This window comes from Triturus cristatus, chromosome 1_1, assembly GCF_964204655.1.
Source record: "Triturus cristatus chromosome 1_1, aTriCri1.1, whole genome shotgun sequence".
Lineage (NCBI taxonomy): Eukaryota > Metazoa > Chordata > Amphibia > Caudata > Salamandridae > Triturus > Triturus cristatus.
In genome coordinates, this window is record NC_140579.1 from 483,207,046 (window position 1) to 483,223,320 (window position 16,275).

Genomic DNA, 16,275 nt, shown 5'->3' on the forward strand with positions numbered 1-16,275 from the left:
AGAGAGGGAGACGTGACCCATGTTGAGGGAACTGTTACCTCGGATTTAGTGATCACAAATGACAAACGCCGTCTAAAATGGAATAAATTAATTGAATATCCTGATAAGTTGGAAGCCCTTAAAGCTGAAGTAGTCAAGAGTACCAACTACCTTATGTCAAGAGTCTTGAGTGATGATTTCCCACAAACTGTAATAGAAGCCCATACTAGTCTATTTGATAACCTGAAATCCTACTCTTTAAAGGATGTGAAGCCAGGGAGACAGCCTTTGAAAACTAATGATGTTAGCTGGTTTGATACTTCGTGTAGAGTGGCTCGACAGAGGCTGAGTGAAGCCCTAAGGTTAAGAGATCACACGGGGGTTAGGGATGCAAGGGATCATTATAGGGAGGTGCAAAAAAAAGCCAAAAAAGACTGGGATCAATTATGGTGGCAGGATTTAAGAAGTGCCTGTGCAGCGAAGGATTCGAGAACCTTCTGGAGCATTGTCAACTGGGACAGGGGTGGGCGTCCGAAGCCCCCACAGAATAATGTTCCCCAGGCAAAATGGGTTGAATTCTTTGGCCCTTAGTACGCTTGTAGCGCAACCAGTGAACAGACTCTACCATCACACTTTGAAAAATGTTATTCCGGTACAGTGTTTTTTATTAAGGATGTCGAGGCAGCACTCGACTGTGTGGCAAAGGGAAGAGCTCCAGGTATGGATGGAATCCCAGCCGATATATTTTTAAGCGACAAGCCAACTTGGTGTCAGTACATAGCCCTTCTTGCTAATGCAGTGGCTAATGGAGCTCCAGTGCCCCCATCATGGAAAGGTGCTGAGATAATTCCTGTTTTTAAGAAAGGAGACAAATCCCTCCCCAGTAATTACAGGCCCATAAGTCTTATTGATTCAATACAAAAGGTTATGGGTCGTTTAGTGCTAGGAAAAGTACAGACCTGGGTAGAGGATGCTAACATTCTGTCCCCATTTCAAGCGTTATTTCGTTCCTGCACCAGTACCATAGACCAAATTTTTCGGTTTATAACTATCTACTGGAGGAACGTGCTCCTGAACGAGGGGTCACTATACGCTGTTTTTGTAGACCTCAAATCAGCGTTTGATTTGGTCCCTCGGAGGAAACTATGGGGTGTGCTCGGTGACCTGGGGATGGCTCCGGAGCTGTTAACACTTCTCGCCCGCTTACATGAGGGCAACTTTGCAAAAGTTAGATGGGGGGCACAGGGGGAGGTTACCGACTCCTTCCCTGTTGGGCGGGGTGTCCGACAGGGGTGCGTGTTGGCTCCTACCCTGTTTTCCTTGTATATCAACGGGGTAGTTGAGTATCTTTCGGCGGCCCCCACCGATGCTCCCCTTCTGGCTGGCAACCATGTTCCTGTCCTCATACGAGTCATTTTTGCACTAGCGCTTCAGCTAACAACATCGTGGGTGCTTTGCTATTGGTGTTTTATCTAAAAAACGTTTTTATGCTTGCTACATTGTTGCTGCTATTTTTGTCATTTTAAATTGAATTGTACTCTGACTCCCCGGTCCACGGCAGCGTTAGGCTGATTGATGTGGAGGGAGTACAGAGCGCGTTCACTTCCTGGTGGTGCCATTATAGGGCGGCCATCTTAGGGGGTTGACGCTCCAGTCTCCTCTGAGCCTAATCTATTTAATCCACTGTTGCACCGCGCAGCGGCACGCGCAGCGGGAGCGCCATAGACGCGCCGAAGAGGCGCCAAAGAGAAGCCAGTCTGCGCCAGTCCGCGACCGGTCGCTCCAGCTCCAGTCCCCATCCCCAGTTCCGCAGACATGGTAGGCAACCGTGTTATTTACAGTGCTCCTTTGCTGCATGCACTTCGTTCTACTACTAAAGCTGCCTGCCTACATTCGGTCTTGCCTATAAACCGTAAGGCCCGCTGCAAAACCTGTGACTGGAGTGTTTCACCTCCAGACTCAGGGAATCATTCCTTTACGCGCAAATGGAAGATGTGTCTCCTCAATTGCCGATCCCTGCCAAAACATCATATTGAACTAGCTATGTTGATAGAAGATCTTAAACCTGATGCCCTTTTTTTAACGGAGACTTGGCTTCAGCTAGATATCGATCCTACAATTGTATGGGCCACCCCCCAAGGCTATACCTGTAAACGTCTGGATCGTAAGACAGGTAGAGGGGGAGGACTGGCCATTATTTACAGGGACAATTTTAGATGTCGTGTCACCCCATCCTCTACGCCAGCCTGTGAGACTTTACACTTTACTCTTGAATTCTCCCCCTTAAACACTTTTTCTGGTATGTTAGTCTATCGACCACCTGGCGCCCTCAGCAATTTTATCACCAATATAACGGACACAGTTGCCGACTTAGTGTTGTCTTCAGCAAATTTTACTCTGCTAGGAGACCTGAACCTGCATTTGGATGTCCCACTTGACGCAGATGCCAATAGCCTTCGATCTAATCTGCAGGCTATGGACCTGCTACAGAAAGGCTTTCAACCGACGCATATCAGGGGCCATCTTCTAGATCACATTTACAGTAATCTAGAGAGCCTAACCGTGGAGACACCTATACCACTACCCTGGACCGATCACTTTTTGGTACCTTTTTCTTGGTCTACCGGCAGCTTTTCTATGTCACACTCCCACAATAAGCGCTGGGGAAGAAAATGGGCTTCACTTCCACTTGCTAAATGGAAACTAGCTCTCATTGATCAGCCAGCCCCGGAGGTGACTAACCCCGACACAGCCACTGTCAATTTTGACAATTGGATCTCCAGCACCCTCGATCTAGTCCTTCCAAAGGAATCTTTGCATCTAATAAATAGACCCAAAGTTGCTCCCTGGTACTCGCCTGCTCTCAGGTCTAGGAAACAACTCTGTCGCAAACTAGAGAGAGCCTGGAGACAAGAATATTCTCAATCTAAAAAAGTGGAGTACCGAGCTGCTATAAAGCTCTACAAAAGTGAAATTAAATCTGCCCAAGCTCAGTTTTATGAATCAAAAATTCGTTTAGCTGCCAATTCTCCTAAGGAAATTTTTAAAATTGCTAAATCCTTAATCACTCCCCCTCCCCCTGAGCGTCAGTCACTTGACGGCGCAAAAACCCGTTGCAATAACTTAGCAATTTTCTTCTCCCAGAAGATTTCAACTATCTATTCCTCTTTCTCCATAGCTGGTGGGATCTTGGAGCCTACCACCACAATGGACCCCGACACGATGACTTCTTGCCTGTTGGACAAATTCCCCCTTCTAGACTCCTCCTCATTGGATGGAATAATCCCTAAAGTCACCTCGGGTTCCCCTAACGACCCAGCACCTCCTCAGACTCTTATCAAAGTAATCGACGTCATCCGTCCTGCCATCCTGGATGTCCTCAATGCTTCCATTGCTTCGAATTCTGTCCCAGTCCAATGGAAGTGTGCGATGGTTAGGGCACTTCTGAAAAAACCCACCTTAGATCAGAACAATTTGGCCAACTTTCGCCCTATCTCCCTACTTCCTTGGATGAGCAAACTTCTTGAGAGACACATTAATAACATCTTAGTGGACTATTTAGAATCTAATAGCCTACTATGTGTCTCTCAGACGGGTTTCCGCCCTCAGCATGGAACTGAAACTGCCCTTATAGCAGTAACAGAAGAGACTAGAGCGGTGCTGGACCAGGGAGGAAAAGCAGCCATCATACTACTCGACCTCAGTGCCGCGTTCGACACTGTCAACCATGCCATCCTATTACATCGTTTGAAAGGCATGGGTGTGTCGGGCGCGCCCCTGGAATGGCTGACTTCCTTCCTGGATGAGCGTTTTTTTCAGGTGTTCGAGGGTGAGACGATCTCGGCCAAGCAACCACTCAGTTGTGGGGTTCCGCAGGGTTCGTCCTTGAGCCCCACTCTTTTTAATATTTATATGCAACCTCTAGCAAATATAGTTCAGCCCTTTGGTGTGCGTATCGTCACCTACGCAGACGACACCCAACTGGTGGTCTCTTTGGACCACTCGGAGGGGTCATCTAACACCCTGGGTCTGTGTCTAGAGGCTGTTGCTGAGTGGATGCATGCGTCTTGTCTTAAACTTAACGGGGAGAAGACGGAGATCATGTTATTAGGTAATTCCTTACCGAACACTTTGGCCTCTATTTGGCCTACATGCCTTGGCACTCCTCCCCTCCCTAAGCCCCAGATAAAGAGCCTTGGAATCTGGCTTGACAGGGCGCTTGATTTCTCGGTCCAAGCCACCAAGACTGCCTCAACTTGTGCTGGGTTAATGAAAATGCTCCGCAAGGTTCTTCCTTTGCTCCCTTTCCAGGCGAGGAGAGTCATGGTTCAGGCCCTGATTCTCTCTCGCCTGGATTACGGGAACGCCTTATATTTGGGCGCCCCTGTAGCGGTGACCAAAAGGCTCCAAGTCACCCAAAACTGTGCCGCCCGGCTATTGTTTAATATTCCTCGTTGGCAATCAGCTAAGAAAGCCCTTAAGGAGCTTCATTGGCTCCCAATGACTGCCAGAGCTCAGTTTAAGGCGATGTGCATAGTGCACAAATCTTTTCATCGAACAGGCCCTGCCATCTTGTTCCCCTTTGTAGTGCCTTACGTCCCTTCCAGAGCCCTTCGTTCCGGCTCACTGCACTTAGTAACTCCAACAAAGGTTATCAAAGCCCGTTGGGGCGGTCGCTCCTTCTCACACTCTGCCGCCAAACTATGGAATTCCCTTCCTGTGAGTATTAGACAGATCAACAATAGGATGGCATTCAGGAAAGTCCTAAAAACCCATTTGTTTGCGAAAGCGTGCTAATGTACCTTGGAGCTCGTCATAGTAATTGCTGAAGCGCGACGAGGCCTCCGGGTAGTTACGCGCTATATAAATATAATTTTTCATTTCATTTCATTTCTCATGTTTGCGGACGATACTCTGCTCATCTCCAGGACTCCGAGCGGCCTCCAGAAGGCCATTAATGCATTTGTAGAATTTTGTTCCTTAAGAGGGCTAGAAATAAACATCTCAAAAACCAAGTTTATGGCTTTTAATCAGCATAAATCTTTTAGAGGCAGTATTTTATTAAACAATGAGCCCTTAGAACAGGTGAGTGCGTTTACGTACCTTGGTATCTCCCTCCAAAAGGACCTGGGTTGGAAACACCACTTGGATCTTACAGCTCTAAAACTACATCAACATATAGGGTGTTTGACCAAGAAATATAAATCCTCCTTTACCAAACCAGTTACTCCTGCCCTAGAAATCTATAACGCTAAAGCAGTGAGCTCGGCCCTTTATGGAGCTGAGCTCTGGGGATTTAACGATTTAAAACAGCTAGCAAGACTGGAAAATAAATTTTTACGTAATCTTGCTAGTGTCCCACAAAGCACTCCTACGATCCCGCTTCACTTAGACTTAGGGAGGAAAAACATAGTGGACATAGCAAAGCTACGGCCACTCCTTTATTGGAGGCGTCTCTGGGTCACTCCAGAACTTGTGCAATACGCTATGGGTTTCAAGAATGTGATCTTGCGGTACTGTTTCCACAGAGTAGGTTGGTTAAAGGAGGTTAGGTCCCTACTCATTAAACTGGATCTAGAGATACTATGGGACAATCCCGAGACGGCAGTCTTTCCATCTAAGGTGCAATTGAAACAGAAATATTGGGAAATGGTTTATGCATCTGTAGGTCATTCCAGTACTCCAACTAGCCTAACAGGTCGTTTTCTGGATTTTAAATCATGGCCAGTGTGTGAGGCTTACTGGGATTTGATCGAGAGGCCCATTGATCGAAAACTTTATCATCAGTTTAGGATAGGTAGTTTGCCTATTAAGACTTTTACTTGTAAATGGGCTTCTAGAACTGATGACAAATGCCACTACTGTTTGACAATGGCAGAGACCATTCCCCATGTTTTCTTTGTTTGTCCGTTATATGCGGCCCCACGGCGGAGATGGCTGAGGCCGATCTGTAGCCTGTTGGGTGTCCGGAGATGTGTCGTTGCGTTGAGAATTTTAGGGTCTGACTGTAGCCCTAGTATAGCTATAGCAGTGGCTAAATTTCTGGGCTGGTCCTGGATTATTCGCACTCGCACTTTAAACAAAAATGTTGCTGCTATCTTATCTTAAGATGTATCTTTTAATTAGGACCTGTTTATTGTGCTGCCTCTTCTCTTTTAACTGTTCTTAAAGTTTTTTAGATATCTGACAGTATATGGAATTTAATAACTTTTTATTCTGTAATTGTAATGTATTATGTGTTATTTATTTGTGTGTTATGTGTTGTATGGTTGTGCTTTTATGACAAACTGTCGAAATAAAGCTATTGAATTGTAAAGTGAGCATCAATATAATTAAGCACATGTGTCCAATAAGGGGTGAGTTTAGGGCAGTCCCATAGCAGATGAGAAAGTGGACCCAGTAAGCCGGTGTTGCAACAACACTCCACCTTTCGATCAGGATTGCCCGTATGCAACCAGGGAGGTGTGAGGTTCCAATAGGTGACCACCTTGGTCACCACTTCAATGCCAGAGACATTGCAGGCCGTGTGTCTTGTGCAAGAGTAAATGTTCCTTCACTCCTGCTGTGTAAAGGTACAGCCTATTTCTGATTCCCAGTGTGTCTGGCTAGGGGATTTGTGTTGGGAGGCCATGGGTCGAAGAAGACCCTAGAGTTTGATGATGAGGCAAGCAGTCAACGTTTTGGAGAGTAGCCATGTCTTGTAGGGTGTAAGGTGCCTCTGAGCATTAGGACGTACCGTAGCGTTCAAAACCCAGTGCCATATTTAACTGTAACTAAAATGCTCCATTTCAGGCAAGTCTAGAGCAGAACGAAGATTTTCGAAGGAGCGGATTCCCTCCTCGTCGAATAAGTGGCCAATGGATCTGTAGTCATCCTGATTCCTGTGTTGCCTACAATGGAAGTCAGGTGGGTAGGGAATGAGGCAAGACTGCTCTTTTCTGTGGTAGAGTCCCATACTGTTAATATAGATCTTCTGATGGGAGATATGTACAAGCGGGGCATACGGATTTAGGAAGTAAGGGGATCTTCCACAGAGATTGGCCTGTGGATGCACAGTCCATAAAAAACAGTGCTTTTCTGATTCGGGGCGGGACCATTCCAAAGGGTCCCTGAGTTGCATGGCTAGGTAGTAGCATGGCAAATTCGGAGTGCTAAGACCCCTTTCTCCGAGAGGTCTATAGCATAGCTCCCTGCTCATTCAGGCCGTTTATCGGCCCAGACAAAGTGACTGATTTCCCGTTGGAGAGCTCAGCAGGAAGCACCTGGAAAAGGAACACTATTTTTGGCAGCATGGTCATTTTCAGGACCGCTATGTGGCCGAGCCAAGAGAGTCTGTGTGGCTGCTAGCTTTCCAAGTCTGAGCTAACCTGACAATTTATATTTTGGGAGTTGAGAGACTATTTCTCAGGTCTTTGCCATGATCTGTAGCCCTAGGTAGGTGATCGCTGTACTGGGTGAGAGTGTCATTAAGCAGTCTGGTTGGCGGGCAGAAGTGACAGATTAAGGGCTCGGGATTTGTGTCTGTTTGCTTAGAAAACCGCTGCTCATCTGTTTGCTTAGAAAACCGCTGCTCGAGCAAACAATACCAGCTCCTCAAAGAAGACCGGCAGTGAGATGGAAGGCCCCTCTAAGGTGGCTATGACATCATCCGCATATAAGCTTAGGACATGCCTCTCTCCTCCAAACTGGGCGCCTGTGATAAGGGTCTTATCACGGACCTTTTGGACCATAGGCTACATATATAGAGCAAACAACAGGGAAGAGAGAGGGCACCCCTGTCTTGTGCCGCTGCAGATCGGAAAGGGGGCTGAAGACTGCCCATTCACTTGAACCACTGCCTCCTGCGGTGTATTGACACTGAAGATTCATTTGCAGAAACGTTCTCCGAAGCCAAAGTGTTGCGGGGTGGCCTCAAAGTATGGCAAGTGGACTCTACTGAACTCTTTTTCAGCATCGATCACCAACAGCATGAGTTCCGAGTCGAAGTGTTGGACTTTGTCGATAAGATGGAGCAACCTCTTTGCATTATCACTACATTGATGACTTGGAACAAAACCCGCTTGGTCAGGGTCTATGAACCCTGGCAGTGTCAGACTCATTCGGGTTGCGAGTATCCCAGTGAAGAGCCAGTGAAGAGTTTACGGTCAACATTAAGGAGTGACATCAGTCTGTGCAATGTACAGAGGCGTTTGTCCTTGTCTGGTTTTGGAAGGACCATGATAGATGCCGGCATCATCGAAGGGGGGATCACAGACTCGCTGCTGAAGTTGTTGAACAAGCGAGTGAGGACTGGACAGGAGCAATGAGTGGGCAGAATGTTTTGTAAAACAATTGCAGGAAAACCATCAGAGCCAGGGCATTTAAGCAATTTTAATCGGCCGGTAGTTTAAATGACCTCCTCAATTCGAATGGGTGGGTACAGTTCAGCAGCTTGTTCCGGTGTTAGCCTGGAAGTTGACGCCCCCTGAAAATACCGAGAAGAAACCTAATCAGGCAGCTGTTGAGCTGCTTAGAGGTCTTTAGAGAAGACGCGAAGCGCTTCTGCTATATGGAACTCATCTCTGCACTCCTCCCTAGCTGAGTACAGCACTGCATGGACCCTGGCCGCCTATCGCTCACACGCAACCTATTGGCTAGGAGGTGCCCGCATCTGTGACCCTGCGTACTCCACCCTATCGAAGTGGAATCTTGCCAGTTGCGAGCGTCCTGCTGCAAGCTGTCGCTAATCCTGAAGAGTCGCGGTTCATTTATGGATAAGCTCTAATTCAAGGACTTGGTGGGAAAGCTGGTCCCATTTATCCCTGCGAAGCTTAGTGTCCACGGAAAAGATCGCTATGAATGCACCCCTGACAACGGCCTTTAGGGTTTCACAAAGGGTAGTAACAGAGATGTCGGGGTGTTCCTAAGTGCTAAGAAGTCTTCCAGGGTATTAGTGATTTGATTCATGACCTCAGGGCGGTGCAAGAGAGTCTCGCGCAGGCGATAAGTCCTCAAGGGCAGAGTAATCTGAGTCAGTGCAAGTGTCACGCTGCATTATCTGATTGCAAGCAAGGTTCTATTTCCCTGGCTTTGGTCATAGAGGCGATCCCGAGTAACCCAGAAAGTAATCGATCATAGCATAGGTTTTGTGGGCATGGGAGTAAAAGGTAAAGTCTCTAGTGTGGGGTGAAGAGTCCGCCAAATATTAGTCATTCCCATCTCTTGTAACCAGTGTGCCCCCCCACAGGAGAGGGCACGTGACTGCCCATGATGTTGGGCTGATCGCTCCATCTCAGTATCGAAGGCCAGGTTAAAGTCTCCCCTCAGCAAGAGGCCTCGATCCGCCAACCCTGATAGCTCTATAACAGCATGGCAGAGAAAATGTTCCTGTCCATCGTTGGGAATGCAAATCATGCCCAGTGTTAATCTAAGGGATACTATCATAAGCGGACATAGCGAGCTTCACTTCAATGGTGATTCTGCAGCTTTGTCTGTCAGTGATGCCAGGACCGCCCTCTGCTCTCTGGCCACAGTCTCCGGATCTGGGCGCGGCCCGGAGGTAACCGCTTGACAGTTTTCCACTTGTAAGCATTCTGGCATTCACCCTGGAACCGAAAGATCAAACTGAAGGGGCGCCCCCCCCCCCGATTAAGACACCCCTATGGATTGGAGGTGACTAGTGATCTGGCAGAAGGCCATGCATTTCAGGAGAGTAGATGCGGCCCAGTCTTGATACAGAATCGGCGTGTCGTCCTGGAATTGCAGCTGTTGTTTGTCCTGGGCCACTCAAAGGATGCATTCTTTCAGTGGGAATTCATGAACGCATTTCAGTATTTCCGCAGGGTGCCCATGGTGGGGTCTTCTGGGGCCCACCCAATGGCTGCGATCTAGTTTGACCTCAAAGATTGTCAGCTCGTTAAGGATTGTACGGAAGAGGTCAGCCACAAACACTCCAACGTCACAGTCGAATGCACCAGATGCCTGGGAGTAGGACCATATAGCCAGGTCCCTGGGAGGGGGGCAGGAGCTCACAGGCAGGATATGTCAGGGGTCCACCGCCAGAAGTGTTAGGATGGGAGGCCATGGGTAGGGAAGACGATTTCTCCAGCTGAGCCCTAGCAGCAGGAGGTGAGGGCAGCACCGCCCAGGCAGTATCACGCCGCAACAGGGGGCCGCGCTGAGCCATGACTACCCTGCATTTGCAGCCATGGTGCAACGCTAGAGTCAGGGGTGGGTGTCTCTATTGTAGACTCCAAGTGCCTCGGAGGTCTCTCTCACAGCGTACTCAAGTGCAGTCACGTCCCAAGGCCGAGCCTCCAATAGGGGTACACTGGGTCCCACCCAACCCCAACAGCTTTTGGCTGGCAGAGGTAGGAAGCCTCGAGGGCACTGTATAATGCAAAATGAAGGCACTTATATGTCTTCTCTGGGAGTCATAGGTAGCAGCTCCTGATTGTGACGTCTGACCGCCGGGCTGCCACAGCTCTTCTATGGCAGCTGGGGTACTCTGTGGCCTCCAGCCTTGCCCCAGACCGGTGCTTCATTCGCAGTGCAGGACTCACGGCAGCCAGGCACAGTCTAGTCAATGACCCGTCTCGGGCCTGGTGGGATTAGGAGGAAGGTTGGGTCCCCTGGAACGGCCACATGCCAGGGCACGGCCCACGATATCCGACGCAGCTCTGGCAGGCAGCTCTCCTCTGGTGGGGGACAGCACTTCTCAGGGCCTAGCCCCGTCTCTCAGGCTCTGCTCCCACCGCTGCTCACCCAGCGTGGTCTTCCTCCCCCAGCGTGATCTATCAGCAGGGCCCAGAGACCCAACCCATGGCCGGCTTCTCTGCAGTAGTGTCAAGCCTGGGGCAGCTCCTCCGCTTTCCTGTCCTGGCACCGTGGGATCACAGGGGCTCTCCCATACACCCCCCAGGGTGTTCTGAGACTATCGCTGCTCAGCTAGTTCCCTCATGTTAGCTTTCGAGTGCTTCGCGGTGAGTGGGCCCAGGCCTCAGACGGAGAGACAGAGAAGCACGTCTTAGCCATCCGACATCTTGGCCATGTCCCCCTTCCCTTAACTTTAAAAGAACATTTTGACCTTGTGCTTTTGAACTCAAGGCTGCGGGCTACTCTGAATGTGTCTGGGAGCTACTGGTAGCTCGCGATCGACTGGTTGGAGACACCTAAAACATGACAGAGCTATTCCTTTCTTATCAGGAATTACAGCTTGAAAGTGTAATAAGGAATTCCCAGTGTCAACCTATGAGAGGAGTAGGCCTCAGTGGTGAAAACCAAATGTAGGTGTTTTTCACTAACAGGACATGCAAAACTTAAAAGTACACGTCCTATCTTTTACCTACACAACACCCTGTACCATGGGCAACCTAGGGCTACCTGACGGGTGACTGATGTGTAATTTAAAGAGGAGTTTAAGGCTTGGCAAAGGGTTTTAAATGCCAAGTCGGAATGGCAGTAAACCTGTGCGCACAGGCGCTGCAGTGGCAGACTGAAGATATGTTTAAACAGGGGAGGCTCATCCACTAGGGCAGAGGAGCATCTCCCCACTGCTGTCTTGCAGTGCGAGAAAGCTAAAACATAAAATGGTAATAACTTATCGTTATTACCATTTTATGTTTCTTTGCGCATTGCTGGCAGGTGGGCGGAGCTAACCGGGTAGGGCAGGGGTGGGTTCCCCACTCCTGTGCACGCAAAGATGTTGGTCATCCCTCTCGGGTCGCCCAAACCAGTCATGCGCACTCTGCTCTTTTCCATGCAGGCTGATGTCTGTTGCTTGTCCCCATCTCTGCAATTAACAATACTGACATCATTTGTGCAAATGTTTGTGAATGGACTCTGCATCGTGGAGCATTAATACATCTAGCATAGTGTAAGGATTTGGCCAAGTGGCATCGCAAACGTGACCCAGCAGAAACAGGTTTGTACTCTCATTTGTTTCCCTGCATCAACACTTCTCAGAATGCTATTTACAAACCCCTGCAGCTTAATACAAATCTCAATTGCGCTTGTACCTTCAGTACATATATTTTTGACAGGTAGACAGATATACAGCAGCTACCCGTAGAAATGCTTCAGGCAGCATCGCTCCCTCTTCCACAGTTCTTGGCATCAAATAGCACTGTTATCTACGCTCCAAGACTTAGATTTAATTGCTTGGAACTCTTAGTTTCTTATACAAATGATAAAGTAAACTTGTTTTGAATATTATAGGCACATCAACCTTCCCATTTTATGTTATTTGATATTGATAATGGCTGATTTCAACTTGACTAGTGTATTTTCCATTGTTGTACACTATTTGCTATGTTCTTAATCAATGCTACATTATCTTAATTGTGTATCTGAAGATACTGCCTGAAACAATGTATGTAAAGGCATTTTCAATAGGATTTGAAGCATTTCTGTTTATACGGTGCTTCTTTTGTATCTGTAGAAATTTTCCAGCCTGTGTGTGTGATGTGAGTAACCGAATGTTAGATGCTTCACTTTTTGTGATTGCACAACCTTTGACTTGGTGCTATGTCACTTCCTTTGATTTCATGGGAGTCCAAAGGGAAGGTGATGTCACTTCTTGTGATGTTACCAGGTCAAAATTCATGTGATGTCACTTCCTGTGGCATCGTTGGGCTGGGTTAAAGGGCATGTGATGTCACTTCCTGTGATGTCATCAGGTCAAGGTCTGTGTGATGTCACTTCCTGTGACATCAGGCGGGGGGTCACATGGCATGTGATTTCACTCTCGCTACCCCCATTTTGATGAATCAACTTTCATGATCTTATGTATAAGAATATCCATTAGCTCATTAGAATGATACATTGCAAGTGCTTATCTTTTAATCAGAGCAGGTGCTAGTCTGTTTGCTTTATCTTTGGTTCTCATAATTGGCTTGCTTCAGACACTGACCTTACATTAGTCCTCTTGCAGAGTATGATGTTTGACTATTTTAAGTGAGCTAATTCATAATTGATAGACCACGTTTTTCCTTCTGTAATTAATTTAATTTTGAATAAACTCAGAAGGTTTGGGTGGATTTCTTTCTTATGTACGTTTATTGATTTGGCTTTAACTAAGTTTTAGGACTGTCCTCCGATCCTACATATTGACCCTCATAATTATTTTATTTACAATATCTACATCCTTATTTCATGCAAAACTTGGAAAGGGATGCAATAGTCACACCAGTGCTACACACAAGTTGCATTTTCCCCAGCTGTTCTTGCAATGAGATCAATGTCAATATATACCGTGTATTTAAAAAAGTCCACATAGGATGCACATCGCTCCACTGCAATGACATGCTAAATATCCCAAAAGAAAAAAAAAGAAAACACTTTTGTCATTGCGGTTTAAACATGGATGAGTTGTTTCGCATAGGACAATCCCACATCCCTTTCCCCCCAGGGTCCATCAACCAGCGATCTGAGAAGCAGCATTTCATCTACTCTCTCCTTTATAGATCGAGGCGGATGTCACGGTAGCTGTGGTGTCGGGCGGTCTCGGTTACCTGGAGGACAGGCACGTGATTGCCGTAGAGACCGTGACTGGGGCCTACAGCTCAAATAAGGTGACGGAGACAGTGTGGTTGTTCTATTAGCTCCGCCGCCATAGCCTCAGTGGCGTACGTGCGTGCGTAGCCTTCTTTTATTCTAAACCAAACCACGTGACCCGACGCGTACGCATCAGGCGTACCACGTCATGGTCACGACATTACATTCCTCCCCAACAAACATTAAAAAAAAAACAACGTCTATTCATAACCTTTCTGACATGGGGCCCCCCGCCCAGTGCTCACGTTTATCGCACACATTTCAAACTTAAAAAATAAACAGATGGAACAGTCTTACGTGAGGTAGTCCTTCAGATGACAGGACGGCTCAGGATTGTTCCGCAGGCCGTATTGGGACGCACCCCGGCCCTGTGAGTCTCCGGAGCATCCCCCTTGCCCCTCGACAGGGGTCACCGCCTCCTGAGACGGTCTCTCTGGACACACGACTGTGTCATGTGACTCTCTCTGCGGAGATGACCGGGAACCAGCAGTTTCTCCAAAACTCTCCATGGCCAACTCCACTTCTCCATCTCCAGCGTCAACATCTTCCGCCCGTTCTTCCACACGCCTGGTGTTACCAGTGTCGCCCCTCTGGTCAGAGCTTGCTTCTCCCCGCTGTGGGTGATATCTTTTAAAATATGACACATTTCGGGTTATTCTCTCCCTTTCGCGGGTGACCGTAACACAAGTCCCCTTGACGGACTCTACAGTCCACGGTTCTTTCTCAAAGTTCAAGCGAAATTTGCTTCCTTGAGTTCGGTTCTTGAGCAGTACGGTGTTCCCTCGACGGATGGTGGGCAGAGCGGCTCTTCGCCAGGTGCTGACATGAGCATGTGCTTTTCGCCGTCGGGTGTCGATGGCACTGTCCTCGGGAGTGTCTGGTCGCCATTCCGGGTGATGAGGAATTGTGTCGGTCACTATTCTTCAAATCAATAAATGTGCGGGGGCCACCCCAGTAGTCGTGTGAGGTGTCTGGCGATAACTCCGGAGAAACGTGAAGATGGCCAGTTCTACTGATTGAGCCTTGTCATGTGCAATGCGTATTACTTTGTTAAGTGTTCGCATAAATCTTTCAGCCTCTCCATTCGCTTGCGGCCAGCGGGGGGTGATTCGGCGATGATATATGCCCAGCGCTTGTAGGTACGCAGCAAACTCTTGGCTCTGAAACGGGGATCCATTGTCAGTCCGTATCTCTTTCACGAGCCCATGAGCCGCCGTGACTTTTTCGAGTTTTGGTATGACTTCAGCCGCAGTGCAGACAGGATTTCCACCTCCGGATACTTCGAGTGATCGTCAATGACGACTAGGGTATGGCGCCCGTCTGGAAGGCTTCCGAAATCGATACTCACTCGGGACCATGGGACCCTCGGCCGAGGTTCCATGATGACAGGGGCCGGTCGGGGTGCCTCCCCAGTAACCTGGCACGATGGACAAACCCGAACTGTGGCCTCTACCAAGTCGTCCATTAGTGGAAACCAGACCTTTGTGCGATGCCTCGACTTAGTTTTCACCATGCCTTGGTGTCCTACATGGGCCAGGTCCACCACCCTCTGAGTTAAAGATATTGGAATTACTAGCCGGTGTCCTCGTAGCCGGCACCCTGTGTCGTCCTCGGTGAGCTCGTCCCGAACGTGGTACAGACTGTTCATTACTCGTTGTGCCATGGTTGTCAAACTCTTCCACTCCTCCTTCGCTTTGTGCCAGCTGCTGCCCCGGATGGCTCTCTTAGCCCGCTGTAGACATTCATCCTGACTGGTTGCTTCTTGCAGGCTAGCCATGGAAATGGGTATAGGACAGGATCGGGCAGTGACACACCTGACTTACTCCTCTGTGCCAGCGGCCTCCTCCATTTCATGGGCTGTAGCTTTCCGAGGATGGCGGGACAAGTTGTCGGCCGGATTCTTAGATCCGGGTTGATATTCTATTTTACAATTGTAGTTTTGGAGCTGCAGCATCCACTTTTCAATCCGTGGCGGCGGCTTAGTTGAGGTCCCTGCGAACAGTGCCACCAGCGGCTTGTGGTCGGTCGCCACTGTAAGCGGTTTTCCGTACACGTACAAATGAAAATGGTGGCACCCCCAGTGAATCGCGATGGCCTCTTTTTCTATCTGTGAATATCTTTGCTCTGTCGCGGTGAGGGATCTGCTGGCGAATGCCACAGGGGCCCACTCTTCTTGAGGGTTCCTTCTTTGTAGGAGGACGGCCCCTAGTCCAACCGGACCAGCATCGACGGCGACCAGTGTTAGCTTGGTGGGGTCAAAGAACACCAGGGTTGTGGCTTCAGAGAGCGACTCTTTGATCTTCTCAAAGGCCTGGGCTTGTTCACTGCCCCACTTCCAGGTGGTGGACTCCTTGGTTAGTTCCCTCAGTGGTGCCGTCAGGTTAGCCAAATCTTGTATGAATCTTCCACAATAGTTGACCATCCCAAGGAAGCTGCGGACTTCCGTGACATTGGCGGGGGCTACCGCTTCTTTAATGTCTCTCACTTTCTCGGGGTCTGGGTTTACTCCTTCCGCGGAGAAGACGTAGCCAAAGAATTGTAGTTTGGTGCACAGGAACTCGCATTTCTCTCGGTGGAGAGTGAGGCCAGCTTCTTGTATTCGGCGGAGTACCTGGAGCAGTCGTTCATGGTGTTCCTGAATGGTTTTGGCGTGGACCATGATGTCATCGCTGGCACTGGACATTCCAAAGCTTAGCCTGGTGTACCGCCTGAGTCCCACATGCGTGGAAAAAGTTGTAATGTTTCGGGATGCTTCGTCCAATA